Source organism: Miniopterus natalensis, chromosome 15 (genome assembly GCF_054644295.1).
Source record: "Miniopterus natalensis isolate mMinNat1 chromosome 15, mMinNat1.hap1, whole genome shotgun sequence".
Classification (NCBI taxonomy): domain Eukaryota; kingdom Metazoa; phylum Chordata; class Mammalia; order Chiroptera; family Miniopteridae; genus Miniopterus; species Miniopterus natalensis.
This window is the reverse complement of record NC_142095.1, coordinates 45,862,915-45,882,442: the sequence shown is the minus strand read 5'-3', so window position 1 is coordinate 45,882,442 and position 19,528 is coordinate 45,862,915. Positions and strand designations below refer to the sequence as shown.

The 19,528-nt window shown below is 44.0% G+C and overlaps 1 protein-coding gene across 6 annotated transcripts in view; it reads left to right on the top strand.

Annotated features, from left to right (window-relative positions):
- ADAMTS9 (ADAM metallopeptidase with thrombospondin type 1 motif 9) overlaps positions 1-19,528 on the top strand; it is a 154,963-nt gene that overhangs the window by 88,358 nt on the left and 47,077 nt on the right. The gene's annotated exons all lie outside the window — the stretch shown is intronic.

The following is a 19,528-nucleotide window of genomic DNA, read 5'->3' as shown; positions in this document are numbered from 1 at the left end:
ATTAGAGCTGTTTCAAGGAAATGTACTAAACATTCTTTTAAACACATTAATTGCACTGAAGCTGAAATGACATTATGTTAAGTCATATCCAGAATTTTTTTATATGGTTCTAGGAAAAGTCTTAACCACTCCTGGAACCAGCTAAAGAGCAGATTAACTGACGTGACATGGCTCATACTTGCTGATGCTTCCAACAGGCAAGGTTTCAACGCCTCAGGTTGTGTCTGCAGGTGGAACACTAACGATATCCGTTGTACTTCTCATTAAGTAGAAACCTAGAGGAATTCAGAGTATCGTCTCTCCTGGGACTGTTGAGCTGGGCTGTAAGGATTTTCCTCAAGAGCTTAGAAAGTGCCAGAGTCAGACGGACAGCTCACCTGGAGCATCTTGCCCGCAGTATTGGCACCACCCAAAGCAAACACTTTGGAAAAGATCAGAAATGACCTTAGTGTGTCAGGAACATCCTCTGACATTCTTAACCTCCTTATGTCACCATTACACATGATTCTTCATGAAATTTTCCCTCTTGGGCCCCTTACATTTTCACCCTGTTCACTCAGCCAACCACAGCACCACAGCCAAAGTATGTTTCAAAAAGTCTGCTAGCTCTCTCAAAAGCTGCATTTCTTTAATTTGACCAAAAAAATTTCCTAACCCTCAGAGGGGGGTGTGTATCTGTGTATATACATAATATGATACAATAAGATAATACATGTTGTATATTGTATACTATATATTCAGGGTGGGGCAAAAGAAGGTTTACAGTTGTTCATATGGAAAATAATACCATAATTAGCAAGAATAAACTTTGTTTCGCATACTCACACTGTAAACCTCCTTTTGCCTCACTCTGTATATATACAATTTATGTCATATACAATATATAATATATATTGGTTTCCATAGCATTCTCTTCTTTGAATCCTTTCTAAATACAGATCAAATTTTTCACACAGGATCACCACCCTCTCTCACAGACATTTTAAGGGCTTAAATTTTAAAATATGATCTGCTATTTAATTTAACTGAAGATTTTATTTTTTTTTACTATAGTTCTTCTTCTTGGGCTTGCACAGTTTTCTCCAAAACACACAGAGAGAAAAAGATAGAGATTTTAATCCTGTTAGGCACAGAAGCAAATACATGGATTTAGAAAATATTTTTGCTACCTCTAATTTTAATGCTTCCTTTGTAAAGTGATAGTTATTCAAATATAAATTTAAATACCTCTGCAGCCTAGGAGCAAGGCCACTGCTCAAGGCTTTGAACTATGATTTTTAAAAAAACTTAAATCCAAAGCATTTTATTTAAATAGATACATTTGTAATATATTACTCAAATATATGTGTGTGAGGGCAGTCTTTTGGATTCTTGCGGTGGGATTTTGATTTTATTTCTGTGTTGATTTTTGTGGATGCTTCAGTACCATTTCATAGTAATTCTAAATTTAAACATACCTCAGTGAATTGTGTTAATAGCTATGAAGCTACTTCTGTGGTGCTTCATCATTGTCACTACAGTGAAATGAACAACAACAAAAAGCACATTTGAGGTGCTATCATTGTTGCTTTTGACAGAAAGCAAAGTAGCTTATTAGAGACCAAGGCTAACAATTAGTCCTTCGGCCACTTGCCTTCTGTCCCCAAGCCGAAGGCAGTGTCGAGAAGCGACTGCCACTAACTGAGTAGACCTTTCCAAGGTCAAAATGGAGATAGCTTAGCTCAACAGTTGTTACTAAGGAGCAATATTTAGGAAAGAAACTGCAAATCACTGTTAGCATGGCTTCTACCCTCTAAACGGAAGCTCCTGTTATCCCGGGTTCAAGTACCTCTTTTAGACCCTTAGTTCTACCTCCGGTCACTGTGGATTTAGAGTCATGGTTATAAGAAAATCCTCCAGACGTTCAGCCTTTGCTGTCTTCTTTCCCATGGTCTTTGCACCCTTAGTTGTACTGTTTTACTTTTGAAATTAGGTTATTTCACTGATCAAGCCTTTCCGTGGGCTCCTGCGGCTGGCCCAGGAGCTGACTGCAGCGAACGCCTCACCCCCTGACTAGAGGGGTGCGTTAGAAAGAGAGCTCTGTACTGTCACATGAGCCCAAAGTAGGGTACAAAGCCGCAGCCTTCTAGAGGAAGCTGATTCCTCAAGTTAGGGAAAGAAAGGCAAGAGGCTAGGTGAGGGATGTCGCCCCTCCAAGCAGGCCCCGTTGCATCCCCCTGTCGCATGGCTCAGCGTATCTGCCAGCTGATGGTCTTGCAGACTGGGCCTGCTTCCGAGAAATTGCTCATTTGTGTTTTCCGTGACAAACCTAAAAGTATTCTCTGAGCCAGGGAATTCGGAATAATGCTTGCCGACCTGAACAGTGAGTATTTATGATTTCACGCAGGAACTGTGCTTTTGTTTCTGCCTGGCCAACTTATCAATTTTATCTACCTCATTTTCATATTAAAGTTTGCAGCTCCTATAGGTAGAAAGAGGAAGTATTTAGCATCAGCTATTTTATCACCTCACTGAATCTCTCTAGCAAAAAATAAAGATTGTAAACATCACTACCGTATTTTCTGAATACAGCTTTAAGCAGCCAAGCCTAGTATTATCTGAATATTTGGAGCAGTACAGATTTCTATGTGTTTATATAATAAAGTATAATTTATTTTTCCATGTTATTTAATTTTATATACAATGTTTAAAAATTGGTGTTTATCAGCAGACTGTAAAGTCAAATAGGCTTTGTGAATTAGAAATGCATTTGTATGTTTCTTTTGGTTTTAAAAGGACACATTTTAATTTTGTATATCCCCTCTATCCTGTTCCATTCCTCTCCAAATCTGAGTAGCCAAATGGCAAGCTTATGTAATTCCACAGTTTAAAATGTGTATTCTAAAGGGATATTTTAAAAAATATTTTTTAGTTGGAAATGATGCTTAGTGATATAAACAAAAATATAAGAGGCTTAACATTTGTTGGGTTTTTTTTTCTTTTCCTAATACTGTGGTCCTGATTCACTGAGTCTGAACTATGAAATATGAATGCTCCACCTATTGAATTTATATATAATGATCCAACATAGCTAGAAGTCAAAACTCGTGACTAGAACGAGTGGTTCTGCACATGTAAGAGGAGCTGGGATAGGAAACAGCTCACCTAAAGTCTATAAGTTCATCATCCCTTGTTCTTTGGGTTCAGGTCATTGTATAACACCTCAACCTTTGTCAATTCTGGTATTTGATAGCCTGCAATACATTTCAGAAAACATTTCTTATGAAAGAAAAATACAGAAAATACTGTAACAATAAGCTTGGAAGTTTTAAGAGAGCCTGTACTTTTTAAAAAATTATAAATCGTCAAGGTGAACCCAGTCATCTACTGGCTCCACATTCCCCTACTGAGCCTCCAGTTTTCATTTTAATTTATTATGGTAATTGAGGGTGAAAGGACCAAAATAAAGGAGTCCCTTTATGAGTTTGACATTTTTATAAGGTGCTGAACAAGGCAAAAAGAATAACCTTATAACTTTTTAAGGTGAAACTAATAACTCTTGAAAGCAGATGCTCATAGCTAACATCTACTAAGTATTGACTGTGTACCAAGCCAAGCTAAGCAAATACGCATCACCTTTAGCCCCCACGCTACCTTGTGACCGAGGTGTTCTTAATGGCCTCGTTGACTACGTGATCATCTACTTTAGTGGTAAGACTTCAGTGTCCGTGTACTCACTGGATTAATCCTGCTTATTCTGAGAGAAAACAAACAGCCCATGTTCATAATGAAATTTTTAAACTGTTCATATTCAATAAGGGATATGCGAACACTTAAACTCCATCTAACCTCAACACGATTGAGCTAGCGTTGGCTGTCCATGTCACTCCAATGACAGAAAAGCCCAGTTTAGTCCTGTTCTTGGTAAATTCCCTTAACCAGCAGTTATGAACACTTGAAAAAACTGGTTGTGTTTAGGAAATGGCAAAGCACACCTCTCCTTCATGTTACAGAAATCATGCCACATTAGGAGGAGGTGTAACGATTTGGCCATAAGGAATATCACATTAAATGCATATGCACTGTTTATATAACTATGAGATTTTTTTAACCAACAAAGACACATCTTAAATGTACTGCTTAGTGCCTTTTAAAAAAAAATAAGAAACACATTATTTGGCTTATCAATATAAAGTATAAAAATAAGATGGTTTTTGAAACCGAAAGAGTATAACACATGAAATTACTAAGTTTGCCTGAATTCAGGGTAGATTAAGACTATAAACCACTCATCTAAAACTGTGTTCAAAACAGGCCGCAGCACTGGGCTGCTTTTAGTTCACTGGAGATAAAACTTAGCTGACCTTTTTTTTCCTGGTATTTACAGTGATCGTTTGCCTATCTCAGTCTCGGTTCCTGCCTTCTGACAGCTCATATTTTGTGATAGCCTGACAGATTTCTACTTTTATAGTTTTAAAAAGTCCAAAGGTGGGAGTGGGGGTGCAGCAGAGGTGGGAGGGTTATTAGACCCCAAGGAGGAGGCATGAAGGTTCTCTTGCTGACTCACACCGGAGCCGGCCCCTGGAATGGAAAAAGTTGGAAACTGCAATGTGGAGTGGGAGGTCCAGGTTGCGGCCAAGTCTAATTGGCTGTCAGGGAATCCTGATTAGTAAAGGCAGCCAAGGAAGATTTATTTTATGAGGGAATTAAAAACTCTGGGTCATTCCTTAATAATAAAACATCATGCATTTTTCAGCAAATACTTTTCGTGTGCCTTCTGCGACCAGGCACTGTTCTAGGTGCTAAGGATATAGCCATGAACAAGTCAGAGCCACTCAGTCTAGTGGAGAAAGAAATAAAATTAAAGGAATAAAATTATACATGTAATTCAAGAACTGACCCTTTTTTCCCCCCTGGCAGCCCCACTAAACCATAGAAATAAAAAAATATATATCATGCCCTAGCCAATTTGGCTTAGTGATTAGATCATCGGCCCCCAGGTTCCATTCTGAAGGGTCCCGGGTTCGATTCCGGCCAAGGGCACATGCCTCAGTTGCAGGCTCAATCCCCGGCCCCAGTCAGGGCGGGTGTGGGAGGCAACCAAATGTTTATCTCTCTCCCTTCCATTCTCTCTGAAAAGCAATGGAAAGAATATCCTCGGCTGAGGATTTAAAAAACGCATATTGCTATTAGGATATATATACAGGATGGGCAAGAGAAGGTTAATAATAATAATAAATAATATAATAATTAAATAATACAAGTGTAAACTGTTTCATGTACTCACAACAATAAACCTACTTTTGCCCACCCCTGTGTATATATATGTGTGTGTGTGTATCTCTATGGCTGCTAATGAACTTTGTTTAATAAATAGAAATTATCGATCTTATCTTTCCTTTTCAATGTGTAACTGCCCGATCATTTTCAGGGACAGATGCTCCCTTACTGATGGCATGGAACCTTTAAAAAGCTCCCAGCAGGGATATGTTTCTCTTCGCTTCACGCTAGAACCCAGAAGCGAGTTCAGTGGCCTGAAAGCCAGGACAAGGGGAGGCCCAGCTTTCTCCTGCCTCTCCCCCTGGGGTTCTCAGCCTCCAACACGGTGGGAAGCTGTGGCCCAGAGCAAATCCCCCTTTGCATCTGAGCGGGTACAATTAGATCTGGAATGTGTGCATGCCATCCGCCGCCGTTGCTTCTTGTTTCTCTAAACTGGGACCGTTTCCATGGATGGTGTTGATGACCACAACTTCCCTTTTCCAGAAATTTATAAAATAGAATGCGGGCAGCCTCGAAAAGAGTGCGCAGGAAGTTGTATGGAAGATAATCAGTGTATGCTGACCCGACAAAGCCATCACTCTTAGCAGGTCTGCATCCCCTTTTCTCCTCCAAGATAGAGGTTATGCCTTGACCAGCACAGCCCAACAATTCTCTACGAGGATGGAAATGTTTTCTGTCTTTGCTCTCCAATATGGAAGCCACTGGCCACATGTGGCTAATATTGAGATCTTGAAATGTGGCCAAGTTCAACAGGGAAGTGCATTTGAATTGTATTTCATTTTAATTACTCTAAATTCAAACAGCCACCTGTGGCCGGGAACTACTCTACTGGACAGGTCAACCTAGGCCACAGTACATCTTTAGCCATGAATAAACTAGCCAAGAAGTCAATAAACTTACAAAAATAAGTTGGGAAAATAATCCTTGTATCAGCATATAAGGGTTTCCTAGGTAGGATGCCCTCTCCTGCAATGAGTGGCATTCTTGTGCCTGTCTTCTGTTTTGTGCCTTTGTTCTGAAACACTTCAGTGGGCGTTGCCTGACAGCTGGGTGTTAGAAAAACCAGAGGGCAATAAAAGAGAGAGGCTATCAGAACCAGCTGTCTGGAGAGTAGTAACTCCAGGGCCTTGGTATAAAAGCAGCTGTTAAAACAAATGCTCCTCTTGTACATCTCAGAGTTCAAGTTCATCCTGGCAGTGAGTTCAGTTAAGGAGAAAGAATGTTTATGTGCTCAGTGGGCTGGAATGGCAAGGCTTGATTGATTGATGCTTCTCAGGAGTAGGCCAAAATGGAAAACACCAGGTAGTTACCTGGTAGAAGCTTAAATTCCAAAAGATCACTCCTTCTTTGAAGGAAAGTTTCAGGAAGGCAGCTTTGCCCAGCCCAGTAGGTGAAGGCTGAGCCGATCAGCTTTGCAGGGCTCTGTTTCAAAGACCCTTCAGAAGAAGCAGAATAGAGGCAGTGTTTCCTCCACTGTAATTGTCATTTAACTTCCCAGGACTCAGCGTCCACAGTGTTAAGAAAACCCTGTGGACTCATTGACATTCATGCTCATACTGACGTCCCCCAGAAATTAAGATTTATGCAACAGCGTTGGCTGCAAGTTGACTGATGATGTCATCAAGTCCCTTTCCCAGTGGCCAGATAAAATTTGTGTGTTTGGTTCTTTCCTTTAGAGCAATGTCCTGAATTAAACTATCAACGGTTCAGGTGGTTTGTTTTTTAAAAGCTCTAATGAATTTATTATGCTGACTCTCACATCATCTGTGCACTAAAATAGGAAATAATTCAGAAATTCTCCCTGAGCCACTCTCCCCTGAACTGCCTCAGAAAGGGGATGAGTGGATAGCTTCAGTTATCCCCAAAGAGCTGCTTTTTCCTCCTTTAATTTCGCGCAGTGTATTTTCCTCCATAATTATAGGGAGGACTTTGGTTTTTTTATTGAGCTAGTCACATTTCGAAGCATTTACTTTTTGCTGGGAATTAAACACAGCAGTTCACGCACATAACCTAACGCAGCCCTCTCTGCCTGCTGGAGTTAGCACTGTCAGAGAAGTGAGCCACTTGGTTTTGGCCACAATGCTAGGAAGTGGCTGACGCAGAATTTGAACCAGGGCCGTCCTGACTTTCAAAACCCTGGTTTTACCAAGATATAATCTTATATGGCTGTTTAGCTGGTGAAGTGGTGAAATGCAACCTCTGTGGACAAAGGATGTGTACAGTCTAAGATTTTACTACTTCAAAGACTCTGGAATTATTGAGCCATTTACTAATTTTGCTCAGAGCTCTAAGGGGATGAATATGAGAAAAATATTTCTCTTAAAATTAAACCAAGCAGTAAAGAGCAATATTTGGGCCTGCTAGAAGATTCTGAGGGAGGAAAAAAGCATACGGTATTGAATAAGCACACATTAGGTGATATTTCTGAAATTTTAATATGTGAAGAGAACTATGCAGCTCGAGGTAATGAATCTAAGAGTTTTCTTGGCTCAGTAGATGTGTAGGTACTCGGGATGATAGATGATGTTTCGTTAAAGCCAGGTAGGGGTCTGCAGATGTTTGTGGTGATGAAGTTTCTTGTAGAACTTGTATGCTATTTTGTACAAGTAAACTCAGAAAAATAATGAAATTAAAATTTATTAAAAAGCTGTCTCGCGTTAATAACGCTCTGGTTGAAGTAAAGCAAATGAATTGCGATATTTTCCAAAGCATTTCTCGAGCATGAGCTGAGCTCCCGGAGTTGGACTCTGCTCTTGGCGAGTCTCACTCGTGCCCCTTGGTAGCCACGGGAGTTGCATCCCCGCAGCCCCTTCCCGCCTCCACCCTCATCTGGAAATAAAAGGCTAACTTATAGAAAGGAATCATTTAAAAATATATAGGATCGGGCCGTGGTGTTGTGTCATTAGTGATTTTCTCACTTGGGGAGTTGTACGGCATTTAGGTAGAGTGTCCTTGATTTGGGAAAACTAGTGTTTTGAAGATGGCAGGACATTATTACTCTCAAATTGTTCAGGAAAAGACAAAATAATATTGGCATATATGTGTATATATAGGGTGTTCCCAAAAATGTATACACACACTTTGAATAATTATAAAGGCAGTGTTTATTAAAATACATTTCATTTTCAAAATTGAACTATCAGCTGTTAAAGTGCACATACATTTTGGGGGGGACACCCTGAATATATATATGAAGAAAGGAGCAAAAGTGGTGAAATGTTGGAAGTTGGGGAATCTGGATAAGGGGGTTAAGAGTTCTTTGTGCTGTTCTTACAATTTCTCTTGAAGTTTGAAAATTTTCAAAATAGGTTATTTTAAAATTTTTCTTAAACATAAACAGGTTAAGAGGGTGTATTTTGCTTCCCAAGGAAGCAGAGAGTACGTCTGGATTTATTGCGGGACTTGAACATTTTTGACACATTTTGCGAAGCTGGTTTTAATCTCAGATTTGCGCAGTAACATCATAATGAAGCGGGTGCTCCAGCCAGAGCTCGGCCTAAACAGAACCTTTCCTGGATTTTTATTGGGCTCTTTCTCGGGCTTTCTCTGCTCCTGGTCTCCTTTCCTCCCTGCCTCCCTCCACCCCTCCCACCAGGCAGCTGAAGTGAAAGGCCTGTGGGAATGCTGCGTTTATTCCTTCCCTTTTCCCAGGAAATACACTTTTATTGCAAGTCTTGTCCAGAAATTCCAGTAAATACTCGGACATATGCAGACTCCTTTATTTTCTGTCCACAGCTCCCAGTCACAGCCCAGGTCCCTTTGAAAGAGAAAACGTGCCTTGTTTGTTTTCCTTGCACTAATAAAGCCCTCCTGCAACCAGCTCACCTCTCCCACGTCGCAGTTTGTCCCTTCTTCGTGAAATCATTCTTTCCCTCTCATTGGTTGTCTCTTCATCGGGTGCAAACTGTCCGGGGTCCCCTTAGCAACAGCTGGTCATGGACACGGTGTTTGTTCATGGCAGTTGGGGTCTTCATTGCCGTGCATGGGAATTGAGTTCATGTTGTGCGTGTCACGTTCCCTAGAGATGAGGGCTTCTCACCCTTTTCGGGTAAGATCCTGACCTTGTTGGAATGCTGTTCAGCAGGCCCTTTACCACTCCATCCACAAAGAAGCTGTGTGCCCCCCCCCATCACATCAATTAAAATCAATCGGTTTTGAGAGCTTGTTGAAGGACTTTCTCAAAACCTTGGGATAATTCAGTGGCTTTCAGTTGGGAGTGATTTTTACCCCGAGCCCCACCCCCAGTGGACACTGGGGAGCGTCTGGGGATATTGTTAGCTGTCACAAATGGGTTGGGGATGCTACTGGCACCTAGTGAATGGAAGCAGGGATGTTGCTGAGCATTTCACAGTGCAGAGTACAGCCCCCAACAACAGTGAATTATCTCACCCAAAATGTTGAAATAGGGCCAAGGTTGAGAAACCCTGCGGAGACATCTGGTGAAGAGAGGGAGGACTCAGAGTCAAAAGTCAAAGTTGAAGGCACAGCCGCAAGCCCTGCGGAAGGACACTGGTTAAATTTCCCATAAAATAGTCTGTGGGATCCCAGGAAGCCATCAAGGTCAGTCAAAGATTCTCAAGGACAAGCTACAAATTCAAGGTCTCCAAGTGTGTCAGCAGACAGAATTTGCAAACCAGCAAGCAGTGCTGCTCATTCTCCTTTGGAGGCGGGAGGGGAGCTGTAGAAGTTTGCAGAGGTGCCCAAGGTCACCCATAGGCCCTCTGCGTGGCCACTTTGGCAGGAGTGACCAGCTTTGGAAAGAAAGGCATAAGTGAGATGAGCATCTCTAAGAAAGCCAGGGTTATCAATAAAATAAAGTAATATAAAATAAAATATTTTTTTGAAAGAAAAGAGAGAGCCTGGCCAGCATGGCTCAGGGGTTGAGTATCGACCTAGGATCCAGGAGCTCACGGTTCGATTCCCAGTCAGGGCACATGCCCAGGTTGCCGGCTCGATAACCGGTGGGGGGCGTGCAGGAGGCAGCCGATCAATGACTCACTACTGATGTTTCTATCTCTCTCTCCCTCTCCCTTCTTCTCTCTGAAATCAATAAAGACATATTTTAAAATGAATAAGTAAATAAATAAAATAAAAAGAAAGGAAAGAAAACCAGGGTTACTCCAATATGTTCATACGTTTGGCTCGTTCTGACAGCACTGATAGTTCATACAGACATGTTCCTTTTAATGTTACATTTCAAACAAACAGCACCTCCCTCATCCATGATAGAATCTGTACATATGTCATGGTCCAGCTATATCTAGGAGTTGGGTCAGAGAATATTTAGTTTTTTGGGGGGTGGTACTCTTTTAAAAGTAGGGTTGGTCCTAGTTCGCATTTTGTCTAGGGAACAGCAGGCTGAGCTTCTGACTGAGGACTGAGACAGTGAGTGGTACAGGAGGATTCCATGGGTTGTAAATAGGTATGAAGCAGGGTTTCCCAACCTCGGTGCTACTGACGTTTGGGGCCAGATGATTCTCCGCTGGGGCTGGGGCTGGTTTGTGCAGTGTGGCGTGGTTAGCAGCACCCTTGGCCTCTACCCACTGGGTGTCGATAGCATAACCTCCTTATTGAAATAACCAAGTGTCCTCAGGCATTGCCAAATGCCCCCTAGGCAACACTGTTACCCCACCCTGCAGTTTTATGGATTTCTTAGAGAACTTTTCTTCCCATATCCTCGTGGTAGAGTCTGCAGCCTTTCCCAAATATGTTTGATAACAATTTTTTTAATCAGAGAGTCTTGAGATTATAGATGTTTCCTTCCTTCTCTCAGGAAAACGAATCATTACATTGTAGAGACCATCAAGTTTTCACCATCAGTTATTTCCCCACCAGTCTTTTCTTCATCTATCAGAGGCAGTAATAAGTAGGTGGTCACCTTTTCCAGAAGCGTGGCATTAATTTGGCTTTTTGGCTAAATTAATGAACTTCTGGGGAAGAAAGTTGCTGAAGTTCTGCCCTGCACACCTCCGCTTTCCAAGCCTTCCCTGCATCAGCAGATAGTGAATGATACATATTTAACTCCAACCTCCACGCCACACAGACACACATACAGACTCAACTGTGAGACTGAGAACATTTTAGGTGATGCACCTCCTGGCCCTGGAAGGAAAATCACTCTCAACTCTTCTCCTTCAAAAGGGTCACTACCAGTGGCCACAAACACTGGTAGTGACGCCAAGGCATTCAGACTGCAGAGAAATCTACCAGTAGAGGAAAGGCACGCAAGTGAACCCAAGACACTGTCGCCAACCTCGGAAGTTTTATGATAGCACCTGAGCTCTAATGAAATGTTGGATTTTCCCCACAAAGTATAGACTTTATTTGATGGGAGACCACAGAAGTTTTTATTAAAAGAAGACATGCACACGGTGCCCAGTGCAGGAGAGGTCTTGGTTTTCCATCCGGCAAGTGGGGGCCACCATCCAGAGTTAACTGGAACCTTAAATTATTAATGGACTATGTAAAAAAACCTTTAAAATTAGAAACTGAATTTTGACTTTTACCTAATTATAAACTTACCAGTGATTCTACGCTATAAATTGGGCACAAGCAAATGTTCAATAAATAAGTAAATGAGAAGACACAACCACCACTGAAAAGCTCACTTCTCTGAAGGAATGAGCTTCTCCACATCCCAGTCACCAAACGATGACCAGTCTTACGTTTCTTGCTGTGGCACAAAGTTGGCCAGATAGATATGACTAGAAGTGTAGAAATAATAGCAAAGCCCTGTCTGCTGAGCATCTGCTGTGAGCCAAGCCCTCGGCTGGGACTTCGGATGCATTATTGCTAATCCTCATGTAATCCCTGCAAAATTGATCTTATGCAGGTAGGAAAACTGACCTGCAGGAAGGCTAAGCAAGTTTCCCAACATCTTATAATCAGTAAATCTTGGATCCAGATGTGACTGACCCCCAAGCCCCCTGCTTTCCCACTTTCAAAACTTTTAGCAATACTGATTTTGAATGTGACTCCTAAAAGAAGCAATCTCTTGCCCAGGTGGAAACCAGTTTAGCACTCCTGCTCCTCTGCATCTTAAAAGCCTGGAGCTTAGTCCATAGGATCTGAACTTCCCAGGGTTTTCAGCCAGCTTCCCAGTTTTGTTTATTTTACTTATCAAAAGTGGGAGGTTGCTGACTATTTTCTTTTTTGAATAAAACTTTTAACATTGCTCTTGGTTTTGAGTGATTTTTAAAGGAACTCAGAAACTGGGCTTGGTCACCTGGCCTTCCCAGACCAGAGGTCTGAAAAGGTGGGCTTCCCTCTGGACATCTACCGCCCCCAGAATGGTGTGACCTGGTACATCTGTGTGGGAGGTTTGCTGGACTAAGTAAACTAGGTCTTGCCCTAGCCCATTTGGCTCAGTGGTTGAGTGTCACCCCTTGGACTGAAGGGTTCCAGGTTGGATTCTAGTCAAGGGCACATACCTTGGTTGCAGGCTTGATCCCGGCCCTGGTCAGGACACGTTGTAGGAGGTGGCCAATCTATGTGTCTCTCTCACATTGATGTTTTTCTCTCTCTCTCTCTCTTTCTCTCTCTCCCCCTTCCACTCTCTCTGAAAAGCAATGGAAAAAATATCCTCAGGTGAGGATTGAAAAACAAACAAACAAACAAAAAGAAAACTAGATCTTTCTGGACACGGCCTGATCCTAATATTTGAGTAACAATGACCCCCTAATAAAGAGGCTTGTGGCGGTCAGTTTGTGGAGAGTGTACAGGCAGGTGGCAATGGTTCATTTCTATCAAATGTACTCTACACTTACACAGTCTCAGGACTCGTACTGGTTTTGTGGTCCTGGATATCTTACACATTTAGGGCCTTTTTCTAAATGAAAGGAAACTTTTCTTTTTAAAGTCAGGATGAAACTTAGACATACTGTTTTGGAACAACAGTATGAGCCTTCAGCTTTTTGCTTCCAGGTGTCTCCAGCCAGCGTGGAAATAGATATTCCCTGGCCTAGATAGAACCCATTCTTGTCCATTACATTTCTCTGTAGTCTGCTTTAAATCTGTATGTCTACATTTTTCCATCCGGCAAAGGTACCTTCTAAGGTGACATTTTTGGGGAGGAGAAACATTATGTGACACTCGGGGTGTGGAGGGTGCCAGTAGCTTGGAGCCGAAGCTTTGGTGTCAGTCCTGGCGATGCCGGGCAGTGCAGCATCCTGAGTTCCTAGCTGCTGCCACTTGCCATCTGTTATCTTATGTCAGGTTCTCTGATAACCTCCCTCTCAGATGTCCCCGGTGCAGCATTTAATTCTGTAACTATACATTAAATATTAAACCATTAGAGTACTTAGCCGGTTTCTGACTGAATGCACCAGGAGATAGGAGAGAGCAGTAGTTATTTATTTGGTCTGTACAGAGGGCTCAGTATTGTGCAGAATGTTTACTTAATCCTTAAAAGTTCTTGTAATATAAGTGGCTCCAGATTCTAGTAGATACCATTCATTCACTGATTCACGCGTTCATCTGTGTCTCCCATAAGTATGGGAGTGTGGTCCATAAACCAGGCCCTGCCCTAGCCACTGGGGATAGAGCAGTGAACAGAACATACAAAAGTCCTGGAACTCGCTGAGCTTACCTTCTAGTGGGATTGAGGAGGCAACCTATAAATAACAAAGTAAGAAAAGACAAACTATATATTGTGAAAGTGATTACTGACATAGGTAAAACTAAATTAGGGAAGAGGGATAGAAAATAGCAAGGAAGAAGAGGTAGGGGTTGTAATTTGAAAGAGGTCAGGCAAGTCTCCATTGAGAAGGTGACGTTTGAGTAGAGATTTGGGAAAATACAAAAGTAAGCCACCTGGATATCCAGGAGAGTATTCCAGGGAAAGAACCAGAGACAGGAGTCCATAAGGCCTATCTCAGTGGCAGCAAGGAGGCCAGTGTGGGTGGGAGAGAGTGGGTGGGGTGGGGTGTGAAATCAGATTAAATTGAGGGAGAGGAACATGGAAGTAGATCATGGGAGAGGAGAGGAAAGGTGAGAGCATTGGAGGGGTTTTGCTTACGCTCAGTGAGGTAGGAAGCCACTGAGGGGAGGGGGGGATTAATTAAGAACATGAATTTGTTTTAAAAGAATGATTCTGGCCCTGGTCCATTTGGCTCAGTGGTTAGCGGGTCAGCCTGTGGACTGAAGGGTCCTGGGTTCGAGTGTGGCCAAGGGTATGTAGCTTGGTTGCAGGCTCAGTACCGCTCCCCCCCCCCCCTTGGGGTGTGTGCAGGAGGCAACCAATCGATGAGTCTGTCTCATATGGACATTTCTCTCTCTCTCCCTCTCTCCCTTCCACTCTCTCTGAAAAGCAATGGAAAAAATATCCTCAGGTGAGGATTTAAATAAATAAATAAGATAGATTCTGGCTCCTGCACTTAGAAGAAGCTAGAAGAGGAACAAATGTGGAAGCGGGAGACTATTGGAAGGCATTGCAGCAGGAGGCGGTGAAAGAGGTGGGAGTCTGATGTGCTTTAGAGTAGCGCCGAGGGCCCCCCGGGCGTGTGGGGGGGGGTACCCGGGGTGCTGCGCACTGAATAAGTGGGACGTGGCATTTCCCTGCGTGGAAATGGGGAAGGCCACAGGAGGAGAGAGCTGCAGAGGACCAGGACTATTGGGCATGCTGAGTTTGAGACTCTTATTGGCCATCATTTCATGCCTCTTTGAACAGCATGGGAAACAAACGCTTGCTGCGGTGAAGCATCTCTTCAGAAAGGAAGAGAGCGCACTGGTCAAACCAGGTCTGATTGACTCCAAAACCAAGTTCATAACTATCACCCTCTTCTGCCTCAGCCCTTGTATGTCCATTTAAATAAATCTCAGAGCAGTATAGGAATAGTTTAAATTCACAGAAAACCATCCCACACAATTTTAGCCATTTGTAACGCTAAGTCTTCCATGCTGTGTGCCATTTACACGTTAGCTGGTGTTTACATTCTTTCCTAGTGGTATCTTTGAGCCATTTCTTTACCAAAAGAAAGCAGGAGGTGGAGACTAGAAAAGCCACAGAGAACTTGAATAGTGCATATTGACAGTGACATGGTCTTATCTGAACCCCAATCGGCAACGCAAAGTTGGAGGATGAGCACCGAATTTAATAATCGTTCAAATGGTCTTTTCCCCTCCTGCTGAGATATATCTCTCTGCCTATAAACTCAGATATGTATGCGCATCTCAGTTCTGGGGTGGCATTAATATCTACCCCAAAGCAAATGGATTACATGAACTACTTTCCAAGAAAAGTTGTCAATTTTTCAGTGTTAACATGTTTAACGTATTGGCCTGTAGAGATGTTCCTTTCACACCAGGTTGATGGAAGAAAAGCCAGGCAGGCACAAAGCAGGACTGGAAAATGCAATTACATGAACTCAGTCCCAGTATCTTTTAAAGACTGAGTGACATGTAGACGAGCTCTTTGGTGGGAGGAAGAGATTCAAGGGCTGGACATTGGTTAAGTACGTAAAAGTCCAGAGACAACCTGCATAGATTACTTTTCTACAGAAGCATTCCCAAAGGTGATATAAGTTTCCCGGGTGTGTTCCTGACTGCTTGGTACAGTCGCACAAGCCATGACTGGGTATTCCTGAGCACTGTCATCTTCTAGCAGGATGACATCTCCAGGTAGCCTTGAGCCCTCCTGCCTGGGCCTTCGGTCACAGTCCACCCTCAGAACGCCAAGAAACTTGGGTCACCATTCCCATCAGCCACGGCTTTTCCATCGGTTACTTACTCAGACAGTTCTTCACTTAACCTTTGCAACAGTTCAGAGTAAGGATCTTGGAACAAATATCTCACCCACTACCCTCCCTGTCTTCCAAGCTGCTTCATAGATAATCCTATGGCATCACGGAGTATGGGTCCTGTACCATCTTTACCTCTTTCCCCAAAAATGCCAGTATCATCATTCTGCTGTCAGTTACAAATAATCATGTGTGACACTGAGAGGGAAAAGAAGTTGTATGAAAAGGCTTGATGTGCTTGGGAGCGGGCATCAGAGGGCATGGCAGGGGACAGGCCTGGTGATGTAAGATGCCCCAGGTTCCTGGGTCACCACTGGATGCGCCACAGTAGGATTCACCAGGTGCTGCTTGTGCGGATTTTCTTGGGTTTTGTTTTCCGTCTTTATAACTAGAAAAACTGTGATTTTTATGCACTTGCAGAACAAAAAGAATTCCAATTTGGGTTTCTTGACTTGCATAGCTAATCGCACATGCTGCTATATTTAATGTTAAAATGCATCGCCCCCCCCCTTTGAAGCTGTTTCATTATGAAGTGGAGAGGGGGGCAGCTGGAGAGCCCTGAGCCTCATAATTCTTGGGGGCAATGAGACGTGATGGCAGAGCACCTCTCCTATCTCCCCTCAATTGCCCGGCCCTGTGCTCTCCCTTCGGAAGCACATGCAGGGCCACCTACTTGGCGACAGTGTTGACGGCAGCCTTCAAGTGTGTGCCAGGAGCTGACGTGTGAATCCTACTCCTTTTGTCCCGCAGTCTTAGACCTTTGTAGCGTGGCAAAGGCTGGGGGTGTTGGGGGAAACGGGGATGAGACGAGGGCCTAATGCCGCATCCGGCTGGATGACCGTGACTCCCGCATGTGCTTTCTCCCATGGTGTTCCCTGCCAATCTCGTGCTTTCTCAGCTCCTTTTCATGGTAATAAGTGCCATGGTGGTCCTGGGCACACACAGCCGTCAGGCGGGCCTGTCAACACTGGCGTTACGCCCCGAAGTCATGGCCCTTGTTTCCTGGCAAAGCTTCCTCTCCTTCCTCCTAAGTCATTGTGGTTCCCTGGTGCCCCCATTCAGAGCCATTCTTGTGTTGTGAGAGACTCTATAAAAAATCCCCAAATGTGTCACATCGGCCGATAAGATGTGTTTTTTTGACAAAGAACTAAGCTGAGCAGAGCAAGGACGGGAGCGGATATGTACTCGGTAATGGTGATTACTGCTGCTGCGTCTGTGTTTCAGAGCATTTAAGGAAAAATACAATAAAAACACATGAGAAACATAAGTAGCTGTTGAGACAATAGTCTGAGCAGGAAATGGTGGAGCAGAAAAGAGCTGTGGTCCTTCCTTCTGTTACTCGTATTCCCGTGTTCTGTGCTTGGAAGGGATGGCGCTAGTGAGGGATTGTCTGTAAGTGAAAAGGGCACCTCGGCAGGGAAGGAATTCAGCATTTATGCGGCTCTGTGCGTCTCTCTGACCTTTTAAAGGAAAGCCCTTCCCCATTCACATGGGTCAGACTTTGCCCGATTGAGTCCCTCCTTCACCCAGCAAAGCCTGGGTTAGAATGTTAATCTTAGGTTCCATTAGTTATCATATATTTTTAAAAATACCCACCTTTTTGACTGTATGTTAAGAGATAGTGTAAAAGACTCCGATGAGTAGTCATGGTGATAGTGAACGTGTGTTGATTTTTATGCGGTTTGGCCAAAGCACGAAGAGCTGGCTGCTTGCATTGTCTCGCTTAATTGTGCGCAACTCCGTTGAGTACAGACAGTGCTGCTGTCTCCATTTCACAGAACAAATCTCAGCTGAGAAAGGTTAAGTCACTTGCCCCAACTGGCACCAGAGAAAACTGGCAGATGGCACTGCAGCCTCAGTCTGTCAAAACCTGTGCCTGAGACGCTGCACCTCGAGCAAGGTGAAGGCCGCGAGCTGCGGCTTCCTGCGCTGGCACGTGCACACCCACCCTGGCACCAACTGGCACCTCGGAACCACGGGTTGTGGAGCTCTCATTCCTGCCGGTGTTTACTGTCTGTCAAAGCCAGAGGTGCAGCCTCTCTCGTCCCTGTCTGTCCTGCTGGCTGTTTGTGAGCAGCACTGACTTGGAGTAGGAACAGCCCGACACCGCAGCCGGCCACAGATCCCCAGTGTGGCGGGCAGCGCAGTGTGGGCTGGGGACAGGGGATCACAGTCCTGCGGCTCCGTGTAGTCCTCCCTCCCTGTGTGACCGTGAGCTTGCCATGTGTCCTTTCCTCTAGTGCTGAATTTGTAAAATAAATAGAGGGACTGAAAATACTTGAGATGCTCTATGGCTCGGGCGTTTGAGAGATTCGTTCTTGGTGAAACAGCAGGCCAAAATTCAGTCTGCAGCCTTCCGTTCCTGACCGCACAGAGCCCTTCCAGTGAACAGATGTGATCACTCACCAGGTGGCATCAGCAGGCCCCAGAGGATAAACGAACCCTGAAAAATGGCCAAGAGAAAGCAGGGTGTGACTTTGGCCACAGGGAAATGTGGCCCTTTACCGATGCCACTGTAGGTCTGATCTTCCTGATGCCTTTCTCCCCAGGGTGCTAACAGTGTTGGGAAGAAAGTATTACAGTCACAGGACTAACGTTGCATAGTTACTCCCCGCTTGGGGAACCAAGGAATCCGAGGTCTCTAAAACAGTCTTCAGAAACATTTCTCTGAGGCCCTTGCTTTCTGCTGTCACCCTGGGTAAGCAGAGCTGAGCGGCCAGGCCCTCTTTTCAGGACAGCCTGGGGGAGAAAACGGCGGCTCAGCAGACAGGCATCTGGATTTGCAGGCCGACTCCCTTGCTTCCTCTCTGTGAGCCTAGGCAAGTGGCGTCACCTCTTTAAACCTCAGTCTCCTTATCTGTAAAAAGGGAACCCCATCAGTGCCTGACCCACAAGGTTGCTGCTGGGATTCAGTGAAGTCGGGGTCCTTCAGCCCCGTTTCCCACTTGCGGTGAGAGTTCAGTAGAAGGCAGCTAGTGTGCTTTCTAACAGTTTTGCTGCAGTGGAAGGAGTGCTTTTGGGGAGGCCTCTCTGAATCTAAATAACTTGTGCTAGATCCGCTCAGCAGCAGCACCACGGGGCAGCTTCCAGGCGGTTTTACCTGTGACCTTTAGGAAAACATGACCTTTCATTTATAGTACATGCTTGCAGCGGCTACAGGTTTCATGGGTTCATTCATTTCCATACATGTTTGCTGTGTGGAAGACAGTAGATAATGTGTGAGTCATAGCTAACGTTTTGCTATGAGACAAGCCCTGTGGTTTTCCAGGCCTTGCTTTGAGTAGTATTTGAAATTTTGATTCTTAGATCTGTATCCTTGCGCTCACTGTCTTTGTTCAGTGTAGCGGTAGGTACGGGCCGGTATCCCTTTGCCTTTCCCACTGGTGTGATGCTCGCACAATACTCACTTCATGCGTCGCCGTCACTAGCAAAGGCAGCCCTGAACCTGAGTGCAAGCGTTGCGTTATCGAATGAAATACTTTCCAGATGAGGCTTGGCTTTGTTTTGTTAAACAAGGTCAAATGAGAGTAGAA